At 35.8% G+C, this 18555-nt stretch overlaps 1 protein-coding gene across 4 annotated transcripts in view; it reads left to right on the forward strand.

Annotated features, from left to right (window-relative positions):
* Positions 1 to 1472: 1472 nt before the first annotated feature.
* The window catches only part of LOC149957484 (uncharacterized), a 29016-nt gene continuing 11933 nt past the window's right edge, over positions 1473 to 18555 (forward strand). Inside the window, exons 1-2 of one of the 4 annotated variants that reach the window (XR_016478486.1) lie at positions 1473 to 1823; positions 6951 to 7170. The gene's annotated coding sequence lies outside the window, so the exon portion shown is untranslated. Of the gene's footprint in view, positions 1824 to 2911; positions 3850 to 6950; positions 7171 to 11283; positions 11383 to 18555 lie in introns of those variants that run through there. The other 3 variants (XR_016478485.1, XR_016478487.1, XR_016478488.1) reach the window with 3 other exon arrangements.

An 18555-nucleotide genomic window follows, 5' to 3' on the forward strand; every position in this document is an offset into this window, starting at 1 on the left:
CATGAAATAAAATATAATAACACTGGTAATGGTTCTCACTTGACACTCTCAGTTATTAAAAGGGGGTTACTAAACGGGGTTACAATTACGTAATACATTTCAATGAAAGATGAGATAGAAGCTTCGCTATCTCCTCGCAGTGGTCGCCCCACAAACTTTAACCTCGGGGGTCGAGGGAGAATCTTGGCTAAAGATTCGCCACTGAACCCGAGCCCATAAACTTTCCCTCCGCAACCAGCGCCTTTGGACCGAGCATCTGGAAACCATTACCCGAAGTCTTGATAAGAAATAAAGCCCTACCTTAGATGTGTTTTATTTAAAGTAGACGAAGGCTCTTTATGTACTTGAGGCCAATTTGTGGCACTACAAAAGTTAAGGAATTTTTAATAAAAAAACTATGCAGTATGTTTTGAAAGTAACAAATTACCAGAAATCATATCGGTATATAAAGTAGCAGACGGCAGAAGAAAATGTAGTTGACTTCTTATGAGTTTTTCAATTTTAGATGAACATTTTTAATGTTGGAAAAAATCACGGAGTTATTGGAAACGAATTTGCAGTACATATTAAACTGTAGTCCTTCGAAATATAAAACGTTAAAAGCCGTTTGAAATTACTATTGCTGGATATTGCTTTTATGGAGTGATCGCGTGCAGTTAAGCATTGATCTTTTAAAGTTCTATCAAGAATGTATTTATTTATACTCAGGGAGAATGAATATGTCGAGACTATCGACGGACACGTTGAGGCGCTAACCCCGTCACGCTAAAGGGGGGGGGGGGGAAAGGAGGCGGTCTTATTTTTGCGTCCTCGCAGCAGCGTTAATCGCGTCGAAAAACGTAATTTTTAAGAACCAATGAGATTGAAATATTATTTGATTCTATTAAAGCGGAGGAGCATACCGGGGTCCCCAACGGGTGGAATTGGAGAAACGCTTAAAATAATCTCGACATATTCATTCTCCCTGACTATAAATAAATACATTCTTGGTATTATAAATAGTATTATCTTAAAGTTTTAAAATGTAAATCTCATTTAGCGTGCTTTTGTTAAAGTGGAACATTTATTTAATATCGATTTGAATCAAAATTCGGTAAACCAAAATAAAGAACTGCAATCAAATCAACAACTACCTTAATTTCTTTTTTAAAATCAGATCTATAAATATATAAAAACAGTTTGAATTTTCCAATTAGAAGTGCCTGACATTCACAAAACCTTCAAAAAAGAAAAGCGTTAAAATAAGAAAATTGTTAACATTCTAAATCCAATTAAAATTAATTTTAAATTATTTTGTTGTATGGTATAAAGTTAACTAGTTTAGTCCACAATGTATTGTAAAATGTGACTCGAGAGATAACTTAAATAATGACCGTGAAAAAATAGTCTATTAATCAAGTTCCGCTTCGTGAACACTTCGCTCTCAATTAGATGTCCTTGAGTTCTATGCGAGGGGACGTTAATTTACGATGAACTGTTTCCTCAGTCGTGTGAAACGATCTATTGTTCTCAATGTAAGGTTAATAAGAACGACCCATGGACGGCATTGCAAAGAGTGATAAAATACGTGAATAGGTAGAGAAGTTTTTACTGAAAAGGGACAAAGAAGCTAAACCCTAAAAAAATGGTTCCCTAGGCTAGTTTTGACGGAAAGAAACTTATATATTATATTATAATATATTACGTTTTATATTTTTAATGACAAATCAAGTTTTTCACTTAATATTTAAGGCTGAAACGGATATCTGTCGGGATAATTGTATTTAAAGCCATCCGTGAATTAAACAAGTCTCGATTTTTCCTACTCCTTTTCCAGGTTAATTGTAAGTAGATATTTTTGAACTATAAGTATTTTAAGGAAAAATTTACGTAAATTCGTAATATTTAGTCAAGCGTTTATAATATATTCGTGAAAATTGCGTCTTTGTTTTCGGTAATATCTTGTTGGAAATAGAAGTGCGTGACAAAGTTACGCTTTGAGAAACAATTTCCAGTTTTGGTTGAACTTAATACAATTAATACATTATGTGATTGTAACGCATTGTTATGAAACATTTTGTTTTGTTTTTTAAATCCGTTTAAAGTTACTTAATAACAGTACATAATGGTTATTTCCTACCTTAGTCAATAACTTCTTTCAGACCCTATAAAGGGTTAAAAAGTTGAATTTGGAGTATTACCAGTTATTATTTTCATTTAATAATTTTTATTGAAATTAATTAGATTATTGTGCCGAGCTCGTTTATACATTTGAAATATTGGATTTTAAACGAATACATAATATAAAATAAATATGAATAATAATTTTTGAAATTTTTATAATACTGGGTAAACATTACTTTAACACTTTTGCTCCACGTACAATTTTCTTGCAATTAGGGAAGATGCATATTAATTAAACACTAAATGTAGGCCAATAATTGTGCACAAAAATTGTAAATTAATATTACACTATTATAAATATTACATTAAAGGACATCGCACTTCTTCATTGGGATTTGGCTTTCAACAGATTTTTTTCAAATTGAAACATGTTGCTAAGCTTGATAAAAGGAGCAAAATTGTCCATTGCCATTTTCCCATAGCTCCTTTAGTTTGTCTAGTATCAGCGGTCAAAAGTGGACGAAACTTACAAGGAGACTACCCGAGGTGTAACACACCGATTTTGATCAAACTCGGGGGTTTGGTAGACCTTCATGTAACTTGAAAAACCCTGAAGGGAAATGTCTCCTTAGGTAACCGTTTTGCCATGGCAACCAAAAATGTTTTTGAGAACACACTTGGAAATTTTCCCATTGAAAATAACATGGGAATCTGATCAATTTTGAGGGTTACCCCCTGTAAAAATTTTATTTTTTGAAAATGCTAAAAATAGAAAATATGAAGATTAAAATAATGAATAAGTTCGAAATTGATTAAAATTTTTTACATGGGGTACCCTAAAAATTGGTCAGATTCCCATGTTATATTCAGTAGGAAAATTTCCATTTTGTGTTGGTAAAAACATTTTTGGTTGTCGTGGCAAAACGGTTGCCTATGGAGACATTTCCCTTCAGAGTTTTTCAAGTTACATGAAGGTCTACCAAACATCCGAGTTTGATCAAAATCGGTGTGTTACACCTCGGGTACTCTCCTTGTTAGAATAGTCTTTGTTAAAAGAAGTCACGGCCCTTCGGTTATCGCTCTACGTTCGCGCGTCGCTAGTCCGGGCTCACTATCAATACGGTTTTCTTCCCAAGATTTTTACACCTCTACTTTATTATTCATTATTTATTTTATCGCAACTTATTATTCGATGAATTTTAGTACGTGGAATTATTGTAATTCATTATTTTGTGGGCAATAATAAAATAAAACATACCATAAAAGAAATACTTAAGAAATCAGAATATATATGTTTAACCGTTTCGTTGAATCCCACATTCAACACTCGCTGATAGGAAAGAAACAGTCACTCCACAACATATCAAACACTTATTTATCGATTTTAGTCACACAGTCGCTTAAAGTCACGGTCACAACTCACACGACAGTTAAAACTCAATATTTAACTATTTATTTACTGAGTTCGTTCATAGTGTGATCAGAACGAAACCAAATTCGACTATCTGTTTTGGGAAGCATCCCGAACCTTGGATAGAAAACTCTTTTGCTAGTGAGCCCGGACTAGCGACGCGCGTACCTTGTTTTAGCGGCCCCGTTAATCTCCTCGTCTCTTATGTTATTTTGTGTTAATAGTCCCGCTAGGGGGCTACGTACGACCAAAAACCTACTATCGCCAATGGCGGGGAATACAAGGGAAATCGCGGAAAATGTTTCCTCCTTCCTTTTTATGAAAAACAAGGTTTAGTAAGTTAAAATATCTTTTCTTAATATTTTTCTGTATAATTAATTACAAAAATATTACCTTAAAAAAATTAAATGAAGAAAAAGAGACGCGTTTTAATATGAAGACGCCATATTAGAACACATAGTTTTGAAGGCTGTAGAGGTCTTTAGAGCGTTTTGATGTGTAAATAATGTCTCTATTAAACTTAATAACTCTTATTAATAATTTACATCTATATAAATAAAATCTGATGTTTGTGTATATATATATATATATGTATATATATTGGTTTGTTACCTTCTATGCACGCCCAAGATAATTGCCCGATTCGCACGAAATTTGGCCTGTGGCATTGTGGCCCCTGACGTCAGGTTATAGGGGCGTCTTGAGATTGCTAACCTTCGTAGTTTTTGACCACGGGACCAATAACCGGTGACCGCAAGACCGAAACCCCTGACATCACGTTGTCAAGAGACGCGGGTATTAAGAGAACGGGAAAGAGACACGGGAGTTTATCTCTCTGGCTCTAATTGCCTCACTTAGCTGCTGCATGGCACGACCTTCGACCCTTTTCGCTCGCGTTCGTTCTCTTCTCTCAGCCCACCCCTTCCCCTCTCTATCCGTGTCACGCAGACACGCCTGCAATAGACCTTTCTATAAAAGATTCGTACGCGTCTAAACTGTTTTTTCGACGTCACACACGGCCAACTTCACAAAACAATATTAAGAAGTTACCGGTACTTTTATTTCTCAGCCAAAAGTCGTCCGAGCTATAATTAGGCTTAGTGATTTTATAAAGATTTTTTAAACTAAACGTCATTTAAAAATAGTTTTTATTATCTTATACTTGGTAATTTTAACAATTTTACGTTTAATTAACCGATGAATAACAGAGCTTATTTTTATAGTTGTCATCAAATCTCGAAGGTAAATATTGAATATTTACTCTTTGTTAAATTACCCTGCAACCATCGATATATAAGAGTAAAACACAAGGAGAATACATACTAAGGTCGATGTAAATCATTCTTGCAAAAACAGTTTTCCTTTCCCCACCCCCGAATTCAATCTTTTATAGAATGGTCTATTTCCAATCAATCTTAGCTTCGCAATGACAATTAATAAAGCGCAAGGGCAGTCACTTAAAACTGCGGGAAACCCATGCTTTATGTGGCGTGCTCAAGAGTTGGAGCTGCAAATAACCTGTACATACTTACTCGGAGAAACTAAAAATATTGTGTACAAAAACGCTTTATCATAATTACATCTTCAACAAGATATGATATTCTGCTCTATTAAACGTTTGCAATTTAAAAAATGCCTATTTACTATTTAAAAGTAATTTAATATGCATATTTAAAGTAAAGTGCATTTTGTTCCCGTTTTCTAAACCCCAATTTACTCAACTAGCTGAAAGCCAGGCCGGCGGCCGGGCTTCTCAGCTAGTATATATATATAAGAAAAGCAAACTCACGAGTTTATAACCGTTCCTAAGTTGTATTTTCCGTATGTCTAATTTGTTTTAAGATTAGTCGGGATGATTTTGTATCAAAAGAAGGTCTGCAGCCTGCACTTCAAGGACAATGATTTCTGTTCAGGATTGAATTTTTATTTTGGAAAACATTTTCAGTCACATAAAATTACAAACTCTTACCAAGAATGTATTTATTTATACTCAGGGAGAATGAATATGTTGAGATTATTTTTAGGTTTTCTCCAATTCCACCCGTTGGGGCCCTCGGTCGAGGGGTAAGACACTCAAGAACTCAGGTGTACATTTGCTATTGGAACTCTTATGAACTCCCCTGAACTCTAGAGAACTCTCACGAACTCCCTCAAACTCCCTCGAACTCTCCTCGTAGTCCCTCGAACTCGCTCGAACTCTCCTCGTAGTCCCTCGAACTCGCTCGAACTCTCCTCAAACTCCCTCAAACTTCCTCGAACTCTCCAGAGTTCGAACTCCCGGTGTACACAAAAATCATAAGTGTCTTACCCCTCGCCCTCGGTATGCTCCTCCGCTTTAATAAAATCAAATAATACTGCAATCTGATTGGTTCTTAAAAGTTACGTTTTCGACGCGATTAACGATGCTGCGCGGTCTTAAAAAATAAGAGCGCCCCCCCCCCCCCTTGGTGTGACGGGGTTAGGGCCTCAACGTGTCCGTCGATAGTCTCGACATATTCATTCTCCCTGAGTATAAATAAATACATTCTTGCTCTTACTAAATAGACATTATAATTATAGGTTTAAAAGCTTAAAACTTGTTTAAACCTAAAATTATAATTTATTGCGCTGATAATATGTTTTTGCTTAATATTATTTAATTTAAAAATTTCAAAAGAATATATTTACCCTGAAGTTACAGTGAATCTTCTTTTCACTTTTTGTTTTATTTATTTACATGTGTTTCAAGTATTACGCAAAATTATACACTCTCTAATAATACTATGTTGCTGGCAGCTAGGAGCAACAAACACAAGGAGAACGCAGCTAGCCTTTAAACACGCTAACGAAAGGTTGTGTACGAATTTCATTGGGCGAGCGTCACGAGCCTTTACGATGAACGTTTTACGGGCGGGGGGAAGACAATTTCCGAATTTTCCCTTTCCGACGGCAGCAGTCGCTAACGCGTCTAGCCAATGAAAAATGTACACAAGAAAATCCACGACTTTTGACGGGTTGCGTTTTCCTTGTGTGGGGTGTTGTGTTTGTTACTCCTAGCTGGGAGCATCTAGAGGAAGTTCTTGTGTTCTGTTTAAAGGCCGAGAACATAGATTCCATTTTCTCGTGCGCGAATTGTGACCCCCGCAAAATTGAATAGAATATATGCAATGAGCATCAAAAAGAGGTAAGTCACAATGCATGGAAGCTGTCAGAGCTGACAATGAAGTTGTCAGAGATGTCAATCAGTTGTCACTCGTCAAAAAATTTAGTACAGGATAAGAGGGGTGGAAATTCCCTCTGTTCTCGGTCTTTAACTCTTTAATTATAATATAAACACCGTTAAAAAATTAGAATCTTTAAAAAATAATATACTATTATTTAAATATTAACCTACATTCGGTTTAATTAATTTTTTTAAATTTATTTAAAAAATTGGTTTTTTGTTGATTTTTCATAGGCGACTAACGTAAAATTTTGGTCGTAGCAGAACCCTGGCGGGAAAATATAAACACGTAAAATTCAGGCGATTGACAGGGCCGCTAAAGCGTGGTACGCGCGATCGAAGTTGAACGTGGCTAACCGTAGGTCCGTGACTTCTTTTAACAAATAGACTACACTACGTTTCGTCCACTTTTGACCGCTGATACTGGACAAACTAAAGGAGCTAGGGAAAAATGGTAAACGACAATTTCGCTTCTTTGATCAAGCTTAACTACATGTTTCAATTTGAAAAAAAAAATCGGTCGAAACACAAATCTTTTAAATGAATAATTTTATATGAATTAAATATTAAGTACTGAAATTAATAATGTATGAAATACTGTTCAATGAATATTAATTAAACGCTAACGAACAATAAAGAGTGGGAGCGCATGGTAAAAAAAAAGGACACTTGCATTTTTCGGAATTTCTAAACAGCTAAGAAAATTGGTACACAAATACTCTATATTTTCAGGTACTGGATACATATATTCCTAAAAATAATATTTATCCTGTTTGTATAAGGAAATTAACCAATTGGTATCGAAATTGTGTAAATATTTGATTGTTGGAGATATTAAACGTTAGCCCTATAAACATTTTCAATGCGAAAGTTTACTACCTCACCGATTTTTGCACAGATGTTTAATTTGTTGGATGGGTTAAAATAACGACCAATCTCTAAAGTTGGTGATTGAATGCCCAAAAATAACTTAGGTACTGTTCAAACAAAGCAATTTTATTGGTGGCAAATTTGTTAGTTATATTCGATGTACCGATTAAATAGTCACCCTACGCTGCTCACACGTTTCCACCAAAATATGTTTAAATTCAAATTTTGAGGGTCGTAATATGAAAATTGCTTACAAGAGGGCTAACTATTTGGCTTCCTTCAAAGAGATTGTCTGCTATAATGTTCCCTCTATGAAATTTAGAAATAAGGCTTATTATTTGTGTCTGCTATTTCGATAACCGCAATATTATTTAGTAAACAGGCGATGAATCAAAGGTTTAAAAGTCCTCGCGCGTTGGTCCTTCAAAAAGTGTACCAACATTTCCTTTTCACACTGCTTAATTCACTGCCAATTAGTTGCCTCTAAAACGTTCTTCAATCTGAACGCCCCATTTTTCAACTTAATAATTCGTGGGACCCAAGCAATAATTTTTTAAACTTACTATTAAAAGTGCTCAAATATAATTAATTCTGCTCCGTAGGACAGAGTAAAATAAAGCCTCAGCGAACTTTTCTATGGGAAAATGTAGTACATTCAAAGGCAAGAAAGTTGATAGTCGGACCTCTTTCTAATTGATACTTTTCACCTTTAATTAAGCAGTTTGTAACAAATAATTAATTAATTCATAAATTAAATAATCCCCTTTAAATATTTTAAATTTTGGTAAATCGTTATACATCAGTGTTAGGCTTAATTTTCTATATATATTCCTTTGTATAAAAACGAACGTGTCGGGAAAAAGAAAATTCAATGGCTGGTTTTCCCCTAAGCGCTGGTTCCCCAAAAACACCGGAAATCACTTTCGGAAATTTGCGACGCGCATCTTCCGAAACATTCCAGGTTTGGCCCTGACGTCTTTTGGGTTTTCCAAGAACTTACGGGACGCCTCTGTCGATCCTATAAAAAGGGGTAGCTCCCCTTCGTTCAAAAAAAGAACAGTGCCTGAAACCAGAGATGCTAACGCTTTAGAATATCAAGCTCATAGTGGTGCACCTTCGTGGTGAAGTTTTTCGCGAGCTGAGAAATGTCCAGTCGCGGGTCACAAAACAATACGCGCTACTAGGTCAACTGACCAGCCGCTGTGCCGTAGCTGCCGTTGTCCTCACCGTCCGGCCCAAACATCGTAAAGCCGAAGCCAGCGTTGGATCTGTGTGAATGTGGTACCGTAAGACAATTTATTTTTAAAATGGGGAACCAGCCAAACGCTTTAATATTATATACTCTCCGCGTAGCTTTAATTGTTTTGATTAATTTTTAGTTGTAAGTTAGCTTACGTATTGTTAGATTTAATAATATTGTATTGCTGTTAAGGTTATAGTAGTGCCCAATAAATGATTTACCATTGCCAGTTCCGTCTATTTGTTTCTCTTTTAATGCTGACACTTATTATTTAATTATATTCCAAATTCATCCCCTAGACAACGATATGATTTTTAACTTTAACTTCCCCTAATCATTTTAATTAAATTCAAAATTACAAATTTAAATAGTTATTATTATGTTTTTTAAAAAGTGTCGCAATTTTTCATGCTCAAGATTCAGTATTACGTAAGCTATTAGCCTTATTTACTACTGTCGACTTCAACGGGGATCGTAATAGAATTACATTACTTAACGAAAGTTAGTTCACCGTAGATAAAAAGCTTTGAATATATATTGTCATAGTGTGACATTTTTTAAATTTCGTCCGATTCCACTTTAACGAGTGCACCTTGTTTTTACAGAAGGAATAAACCATTTGTTATGGGTATTTTTTGTTAAAATTTATTTACTTATATCTAATAAAATATTTTTAAATAAAAACTATCATCACTGTTATTAATATAATTGTAATCCATCATAAACATTTAAGTATCTTCTTTCCTAGAAACAATTAGCCCATAAAATTCTATTAGTTAAAATATTCTAGGTTAACTGACTATATACATTTAAAACTTTCTAGAAAATTACTTATTTCTTGTACAATAACACCACGCACTGGGGGAAAATTGGTTGAATTTAATCTAATAGTGATTATATGGTTCATTTTGTATGTTTGAGATTTTCGCTTCATGGAGCAGAATGTAATGCCATCTATGATCTTTCCGCAGTATTGATAACTAAATCAGCTCTCATCATGCTCTCTGGTTTTAATTCAGATCCCCAAGTTTTAACTTTTCGGGCCTTGAGTGCTACATACAAGGGCAAAATCTCATTGTTATGGTGTCCTTCACATATAGGAGTGCCGGGTAATGTTGCTGCGGACCGCTGTGCCGACATTTCTAACATCTCTTGTCCCCCTCTAATTTCAGTGTTTCTCCCAAATTCTAAATCTTGTCTGAAATTGCGTTGTACTAAATTGTTTAATGACATATGGACTTCTGAATGGAAAAAAATTGTGCAAAGTCGTGCTCAGGGTTTTTATAAATCTGATCCCACCAGTGACGTCATTTCTGCTTTGAGACTTCCACGTTGGAAGGACTCCCTCATTGCCAGGTTCATATGCGATCGTTTACCTACAAATGAAAGACTATATAATATAAATTTGCGATCTTCCAACATATGCTCAAGCTGTTCTTATGATAAGGTGCAGTCTGTGGATCATCTTCTTTTCACTTGTGAGAGTGGTAAAAAAATTCGACCTAGGCTCCTGGGTTCTCTAGTCACCGGCAAATATGATACAAATAGAAATGGTGTAAAAAAATCAGTTCAGCATGGAGACCTGGCGATTATTAACGATCTTTGTGACATTTTTAAAGTGGCGAAAATCAATTAATGTTAAGTTCCCACCTTTGTTTTGCCTAGTTTTTTAATTGGCTGTCATTAGATTTCGTCTGTTGTCAGTTTTTTCTATTTTCGTTTTTGTTTTTTAATTTTTCCTCTTCTTTGTTCTGGTGCTAAGTCCTTTTATGTAATTTTGGAGTGTGTGGTGCGAAGACCCCGCTGTCATAGGCACCAAATAAATATCTTTCTTATTTTGAAAAAAAAAAACCAACTGATTGCATCGAGAGAAAATCTCAGCTGTTGAAAAACAGCTGCATTTTGTCAACTATTTATATGCAAATAGGATTAATTTAGTATTAAATAAATCTAATTCTGTGAGTCTTGTGGCTATTAAATTTGTTAAAAGTTATATTTTTTTTAAAGGTTATTAACGAAGAGCTTCCTAAGAACCACGGTGTAAATAATTACACAAATAAAAAAGCTTTAGGGTTAGATTAAAGTAAGACTTTTACAAAATTTACCACAGAAGGTTTGTTCCATTCATTGTATAACCTTGTCAACGCAGTTGAGAATTTTTCAACACATTTTAAACTTTAATATTTTTTCTCTAAGTTGGGACCTATAAATGATCAGATATAAGATTTGGGGAATAATTTATAAAATAAAGAATATTTAAGTTAATTTCATAAATGTTTGAAAAGATTTGTAGTCAATTTTCGTCACCTTTTCGTAAATTTGTGCACATCAGATGGAAAGGTATATATTTTGAAGATCTTTGCTTAAATTTGAGCCTTGAAACCGTAAAAGCAAATTGATAAAACATTAAATTGTAATGGAGTAATTGTGTACACTCTGTTGACTTGTTATATTTTTAAAAATTAATTTCGAACAATTTTATTTTTAAAAACGATAGAAAGGAGATTCTTCGTTTAGTAAAGAAATGGAATGAGCCCCACAAAACGAACATACTAGGTAATCGAAACATTTAAAATTTCGGTTATAACCGCCAAAACTCCGCTTACTACAAAGTTCCCAACTTCTTTGGAGCTCGGATTTTTATTTTTATTTTCCCTGGGGTCGATTTATATAGCAAAAGTGTACATATATTTATTTCAGCCCATAGTTAGAAGGTTACAGCCCTTTAAATATTTAATAGATATTTGAATTAAACTAAATAGATCCAAAATAATATCAGTGGGAGGGTTTAAATACGCGGTACGTTCATAATTTTTTATAGCGTATAAACGCTGTTGCTATACACGTAAAAGAAAAAGGCAAAAGTCATATGTCTAATTTGTTGTTTTGAACTGATGAATATACTTTTTTGAGATAAGAATTAAAGGGTACGAAAATCTCCAGACAATAAAAAAAGGCTGCTTAATTGTACTTCTAAAAGTTTCGACTGTGGTCGCAAACAGTGACTTAAGTGAACTGTCCTGGTTTTTTAAACCGAATACTTCTTAATGGTTTTATGTTTTCAAAAAAGGCCAGTTGGGATATAGATATAGATAGAATTTATAAGGATACACACGTTACTTTGTAAAGTCGGTTTGTAAGGAGAGTAGCGACACAATTGTCTTCAGACGATAAAAGTTTATTATCTCCCACTGAAAATTGTTGTAAAAGCTTAGTTATTCTCTGTCCTCTGTTTCGAACGCGTTCTAATAACCTTCTGCGAAATGAATTGGTAAGTTTTCTGACGTTATCTCTTGGAATTTGAGCCTGAGCTTGACTGACCATATCCGCAAGATCGTCTCGCAACTGTGTAATACGTGTTTCCAAATATTTGGCAATAGAGCCCACTAGTTTTCCATGGGCTTTAAATCAGAAGAAAGTGCCACCCAAACAAAACTTTCTATGCCTTCGTTTTCCAGATGCTCTGGCTTTATCACTGGGATAATGAATCTGAAATTGTGAATAAAATAATTGAAATATATATTAAATACGTCAAATTTGAAGAAAAAAAACGTTATTCGATGTAAAGGAATCTGCCACCGTTCTGAACACCATTTATAGCCGCAGCGGATGGGATAATTGTTTCGTCCGAAATCCTTACGTAGTTTGGAGCTTTGAATCTTCCTTCGTAGAGGTGAAGAACTACAGATTGCCTGACACCAATGCATCCCCAAATTAACTGAAAATCGGCCACTAGTCTTCGGGCGATGTAGCACTTCCGGCGCTGATGAAGCTGCCCGCCTTCTTGTTACCCAATTAGTCGGTCAGTTGGAAGAGGTTTCAAAAGTCTAAAAAGGGTTTAAATATTAATTTGTTCAGAAATTTAGGCTTTAAATATGTTAAACCTTCTCACCTGAAAATATAACTAAAGAATGTCGCACACTATAGAAAAAAATCTAGAAATTGGTACTGGCAACAAAACTTCTTTTGGGGGGAAAGTATTTTCGTTATCGGCGTCGGGGAATTTTGCTGTCGATTCCAGTGAATTGTTTCGTGCTGTCACACACTAGGAGGAAGCACTGCTACAAAATACATGAGACCGGGAGAGCGCGCGCATCCGTTTGTTTTGGTTTCTAGTATTACAATTGTTATCTTTTCGTATTGTAGATATTACGTTTTAATTTGATTTTCTAGACGTAGAACTGTTATATAATTTAGTGAAACATTCTTATGTGATAAAGCTGCGTAGTTAGAATTTACTAAGGTAAGAAAAAATACTGGATTATTTGCTATGGATATAAGAATATTACGTCGAATCGGTCACATCCCTACCGTTTTCTAATAAAATGGACATTATATCATTTTCTGCCATGTTTTTACTGATTGAATACGGATAACAAATAAACCCTTTCGAAAGAAAGAAATATCCCAACACGCCAGTGTTTCAAAGGTTATTCAATATTTTCTGGCTCCCAATTGGTTGAAAAGATAAGGAACGCCGTGATGTCAGAGCGGTTCTTCGAGAGGAGCGACAAAAAGTTGAGGCTAGTTGAACTCGGTACGGGTTGTTGTCAGAATTTATAGCCCGGTGTACCGCTAAGGAAAGAACCACACCACCGGAGGCCTATCATCAGAATGCCCTACGCCAGCGTCCACAAGCCCGGACAGGTGACAAAACCAGCATGGGTAGCAGAACCCCACTACTGATGGTCGCACCTTCGACGCAAGCCGCTCAACCCAGCAGAAGGTGCAACAATGGGACGACCAGCTCGCCACTTCGCACACAGCAGTGGGATAGAGAACGGATGCTCTAGCAACGCCGGTCGACACCCCACCTAGAAAGGCAGGGAGCCAAGCCCATTGGAAAGAGCTCCTAAAGGGGAACGGCGGGCACACAGCAGCCCGCATAACCCGGCACAGCTGGCACCGGAGATCCCAGTGGGAGCCCAAAAGGCCGGGAGATGGGTCCACCGTGCCCTCATACGGAGGCCCGCAGCCCCACAGCAGGCCACTCAATCCGCCGAGGCGGCCAGTTTGCCCGGCCCCTCTCCATTAGCCTGGGCCGAAGCCCACACCTGACCGAAGTCGGAGGTTGGAGATAGGACCCTTTGGACGGAGCTAACATCTCCCAGTGCGCCACCGCTCGTATGGGTTACAAGAGCCGGACCCCGACTCCCCGGTAAAGCCACCAGTTATTGCACACTCCGACCCCTTGAGGGCCAACTCGGTACGGGTGACGGATTTCGTCCGAGCGCGTGATCGCCGGTATCAGCCTCATATTTTACTCGCGTAGTGTGCGATATACATCGCCGATAGCAGCGCCGGTTTTGGTACCAGCAACTGTTGCCGGTACGGGAAACTACATAGTGTGCGACAGCCTTAAGCGGCTTAGATTCTTCCTGGGCCATCGAAGAAGATCCCGACTTATATCGAGGTGCATCTTGTGAGAATGGGTTTGCACGTACAACGATATCTCTTGAGTCCGGCCAATTTTAATCGTCTTCATACGGTGGCCGTTTTGATTCTAAAACCATAGCTGGTTCAACGAGTCACGTGTTTATTATTTTTCGCGCACGATAATCTTGATCATTGGTTGTACGGGGGAAAAACCAAAAGAAAGCTTATGGGTTAAATACCTTTTCAGTTCCATGAGTTAAAGAATTAGAACAGTTCTCTTTGCTCCTCTCACAGAACAACCAACCTTAATTGCAATGTAAGTACACGAATCAAGTCGTTCTCTAAGTTCAATCACGCGTATTCTTTGTTGTTCGCTTAAACGACCTAGCATTCTACACCTCTGATAAATTTGTTCTGTTGCGTATAAGAATTGATATAAACGGTTTATATATTGTTTAAAATAAGATCCATGGCGAATAAAGAAAGAGCATAACAAAGACGCCAACATCAAGTGTGCCACTACTATAATATATAAAAAAGCTAGTAACAAATGTTTTATTATTATTTAAGAAAACAAAAATAGTCTGTTAATAAAGCCCAGAAATTAAAATAATGAAATCAATCACCTTTTTCTGAGAAAACAGGTTATAATTTTAGTTGAACGCTAGTCACTCATTTTAATAAAAAAACAAGTTGGCAAGCCAAAATATACTTCTCCTCGGAAGAATGGTCCCTAGTGGTATTAATTTCTCGAGACGACCCTTAAAGGTATTTATTAACTAAAAACGTAATCCCGGTTCTATCCCGCCCGGTATAAAATTTTAATTTTAATTTAAATAATTGAGACGAAACAACCGAGTTTAATTTATTCAGAATAATATAAATTAAGCAGTTACAACAGCAAGTTAGACGCACTAAAACAATGCACAATTGAATTTAACCCTATTTACAGAACAAGTTTATCAGTTAAATATAATACGAAGCCAATTTTAATTAAAGAAATATCTACAGAGGGTATTTGTATTCTTCTCGCTTACGAAATACTTGCCGCATCTTTAACACTCATTTTATTTCAACACTCGCCCTTGATGAAGATACCACAGAATAGCTATATTCGATATCTGGTAGTGGACGACTCGTAGACTTCCTGTTGATGTTGTGACACATACCGCATGAAAAAGACCAATACCATCCAATTTCCAATATCATATAATGACTTGCACACCCAGGAAATCAATGACTGCATTAGGAATCGTAGATGTCCGAATATCCACACCAATAAAAAATGTATTAACAAGAAGCGAAAAGCTTACCATCACAATGCACAGAAAGCCACTTGACTAAACCACAGCTCGTATATCAATAAATGACCGTAGACGGAATAGTTTGTGCGACACCTTACCATTAACAAACAGGAATTTTCGACGTTATTATCATAAAACCGGATAAGCTAAACAACACGACGTACACACTATACAGTCTCCTCCAAAACGGGACGTTTTAGTGAACAAAAAACAAGCTCAAAAACAAAAGATAAACATTAAGATCAAATAATAGACAAACAACAACATTATCTCGATCAGTAAAAATAACATATGACCCTTCCTTTATATATATATATATATATATATATATATATATATATATATATATATATATATATATATATATATATATATATATATTATATTTAAAAAAGAGTATTCGAAAAAACTAACAACGTCATTGAATAATATATTACAGATTTATAAAACAACGTAAAAGGAATCAATAACACAGTGGCAACGAATCAAAGTCCTAAAACCGCGCTCCCGGTTCAATTCCCGACGAAATAAAAACAAGTTCACAAAAATTAAAAATTAAACATATCCACCGATATTGTATTCATCCGTTTAGTAACAAAACCCGCCGTATCATAATGGTTCCTTAACATTAATATTTTCCCTAAGGAAGTCAATGGCTCGGCGTTGAACTATCCGCATGGTAACAATGCGACCCCAGTTTAATTCCTGATCACGATCAAATTTTACATTAAAATATTTAAATATTTAATTAAATATAAGATTAATATAATTTATAAATATTTAATTAAATATAAGATTAATATAATTTATAAATATTTAATTAAATATAAGATTAATATAATTTATAAATATTTAATTAAATATAAGATTAATATAATTTATAAATATTTAATTAAATATAAGATTAATATAATTTATAAATATTTAATTAAATATAAGATTAATATAATTTATAAATATTTAATTAAATATAAGATTAATATAAGTTATAAATATTTAAAATGATGTAGAATAAATTATAGTACCTAACGTTATAACTTCGTTAAGGACATTCGCCAAAGCGGTTTCCGAAAAACACCGTAGCTTAGCAAGCGTCGGTGGCTTAGTGGTTAGAGTAAATCTCTGGCACGCAGCAGACCCGGGTTTGATTCCCGGCCGGCGCCAACAAATTGCAAATTGATACTAAAACGAATACCGTGAACAATTGGTGGAAACCCTGCCATTAGACGTTGAGAGGTTGCATAACACTCAGCACTCGGTCCGTCCCAAAAGTCAATTAGAAAAAGTTGAAGAGCTAACACCCGTACAAACACAACACAACAAACACAAACACAACAGACTCAACACCCACAAGCGTCATAACATAAACATTACTATAACGAAATATCCAATCAAACTGAGTTAAAACCGTTACGACGGTGAGCGTTAACGAAAAAACACCATCCAAACCAAACCCAACCGCAAATTAATCCGTTAACGCTCACCGTCGCACGGTGGTTTGCCCTTCGACAGTCCTAGCAACTGCGAACGCAAAGATTTCGAGAAACTGCGTACGCAGTGATTACACTTTGCACCAAAAATGCGAACGCGTTCGCAGGACAGACAGACACACAGACACGGTGATTGTATAACCCCTCCTAGAGGACATAGTCCCCTCGGAGAGGTAAAAACTAAGCTGTTTCAACAGTGCAAGTTTCAGTCGGAGGTAAACCTTTATCTTCCGAAAACAATAGTGCGCCTACTCTCTTTACATACGGACTTTATATAGCAACGTCAGTATCAATTTATGTCTCGTAATAAATTATATCTCGAATTTTTGTAAGATGCAAAATGACAGCCGCTAAACGTGAAACGATTTTCCATCTCTGGGAACTATTGAACCGATAAAACCATTAGAAAGTGTTCGGTTTGAGAAACCAAGACAAACCATATATGTCACTGTTTGCGACAACAGTCGAAACTCAGCCACACAACAAAATAGTTTTGAATTTTTCTATCTTTTACTTTTATAGCAATAGCCTTTATATCTATAAGTCTTAAAGTTTGTCCTTTTATATATTTATTTATTTGTATGTCATATGTTCCTAAAAACTCGAGAACGGTTAGCTCTAGAGCTTTGAAATCTTAACTCAATGTTTAGGGCCTGATTTCCAACTAAACGCGCCAAATTCCAAATAGCTGCATGCTTATTAATCTAATTCAATATTATTTTATTTGACTTCGGACTTCCACCACTTTGCTTCCCCGACACATGTGGAAATTAGGAGTGGTAACGGAGGTTTTGATGGGAAGGGCATTACGGGAGCCCAAAGAGTGGATGCTAGACTCCCCGCTGAGGGCGGAGGCAATGGCTGTTGAGCGGGAGGCAAGTAAGAGGGGTAAAATGAAGGCGCGAAAAAGAGTCACTCCGCGAACTCGGTGTACACTGTCGTACCTCTGACTGTGCTAATAAGAGTTTGTTAACTCTTTAAAATCCGTACCTTTAACAGTACTAAATACGCGAAGTCGGTATACAGGTCATCCGAGAGTGACTTACCCCTCGGAATCGCTAGGGAAACCAATTACAAATGGGTATATTTTGTCAAAATTGCCGAAATTCATTAATAGTCAAGAAAAACTACTGTTGTTAATTGAACAAATAAGTAAATGGGAAACGTGTTGTGGTAATACTGAGGAAAGGTTTCAAAACAATCTTTAGAGATGGAGGCCAAGTACATGGCTTTTTAAGTGTGGTATCTGGTGCAGTCCATAGCCATTCTTGCTCATTTTTATTATTAGATGAAAAGAGAACCCGATGCTTCTTTTGCTTAAAGCAAAGAGCTTGTTTCCAATCAACTTTGAGTAGTAATCGACGAAAAGGAGAAAAAAGTATTCATCGATTTGGAAATATGAGTAAAACCTATCTTGTAACTTGTCTAAAAGAAACCAAGTATGAGAGTGCAAAACTGAAAGAGAAGCTGAGAAGAATTAAAAAAAGGTTAACAAACGTTATAGCTAATAAAGCAGTATCAGATGATAACCACGAATCTTTATTAAAAATTCTCCAAGA

This window comes from Leiobunum rupestre, chromosome 2 (genome assembly GCF_980474605.1).
Source record: "Leiobunum rupestre chromosome 2, qqLeiRupe1.1.hap1, whole genome shotgun sequence".
In the NCBI taxonomy this organism is placed as follows: Eukaryota; Metazoa; Arthropoda; class Arachnida; order Opiliones; family Sclerosomatidae; genus Leiobunum; species Leiobunum rupestre.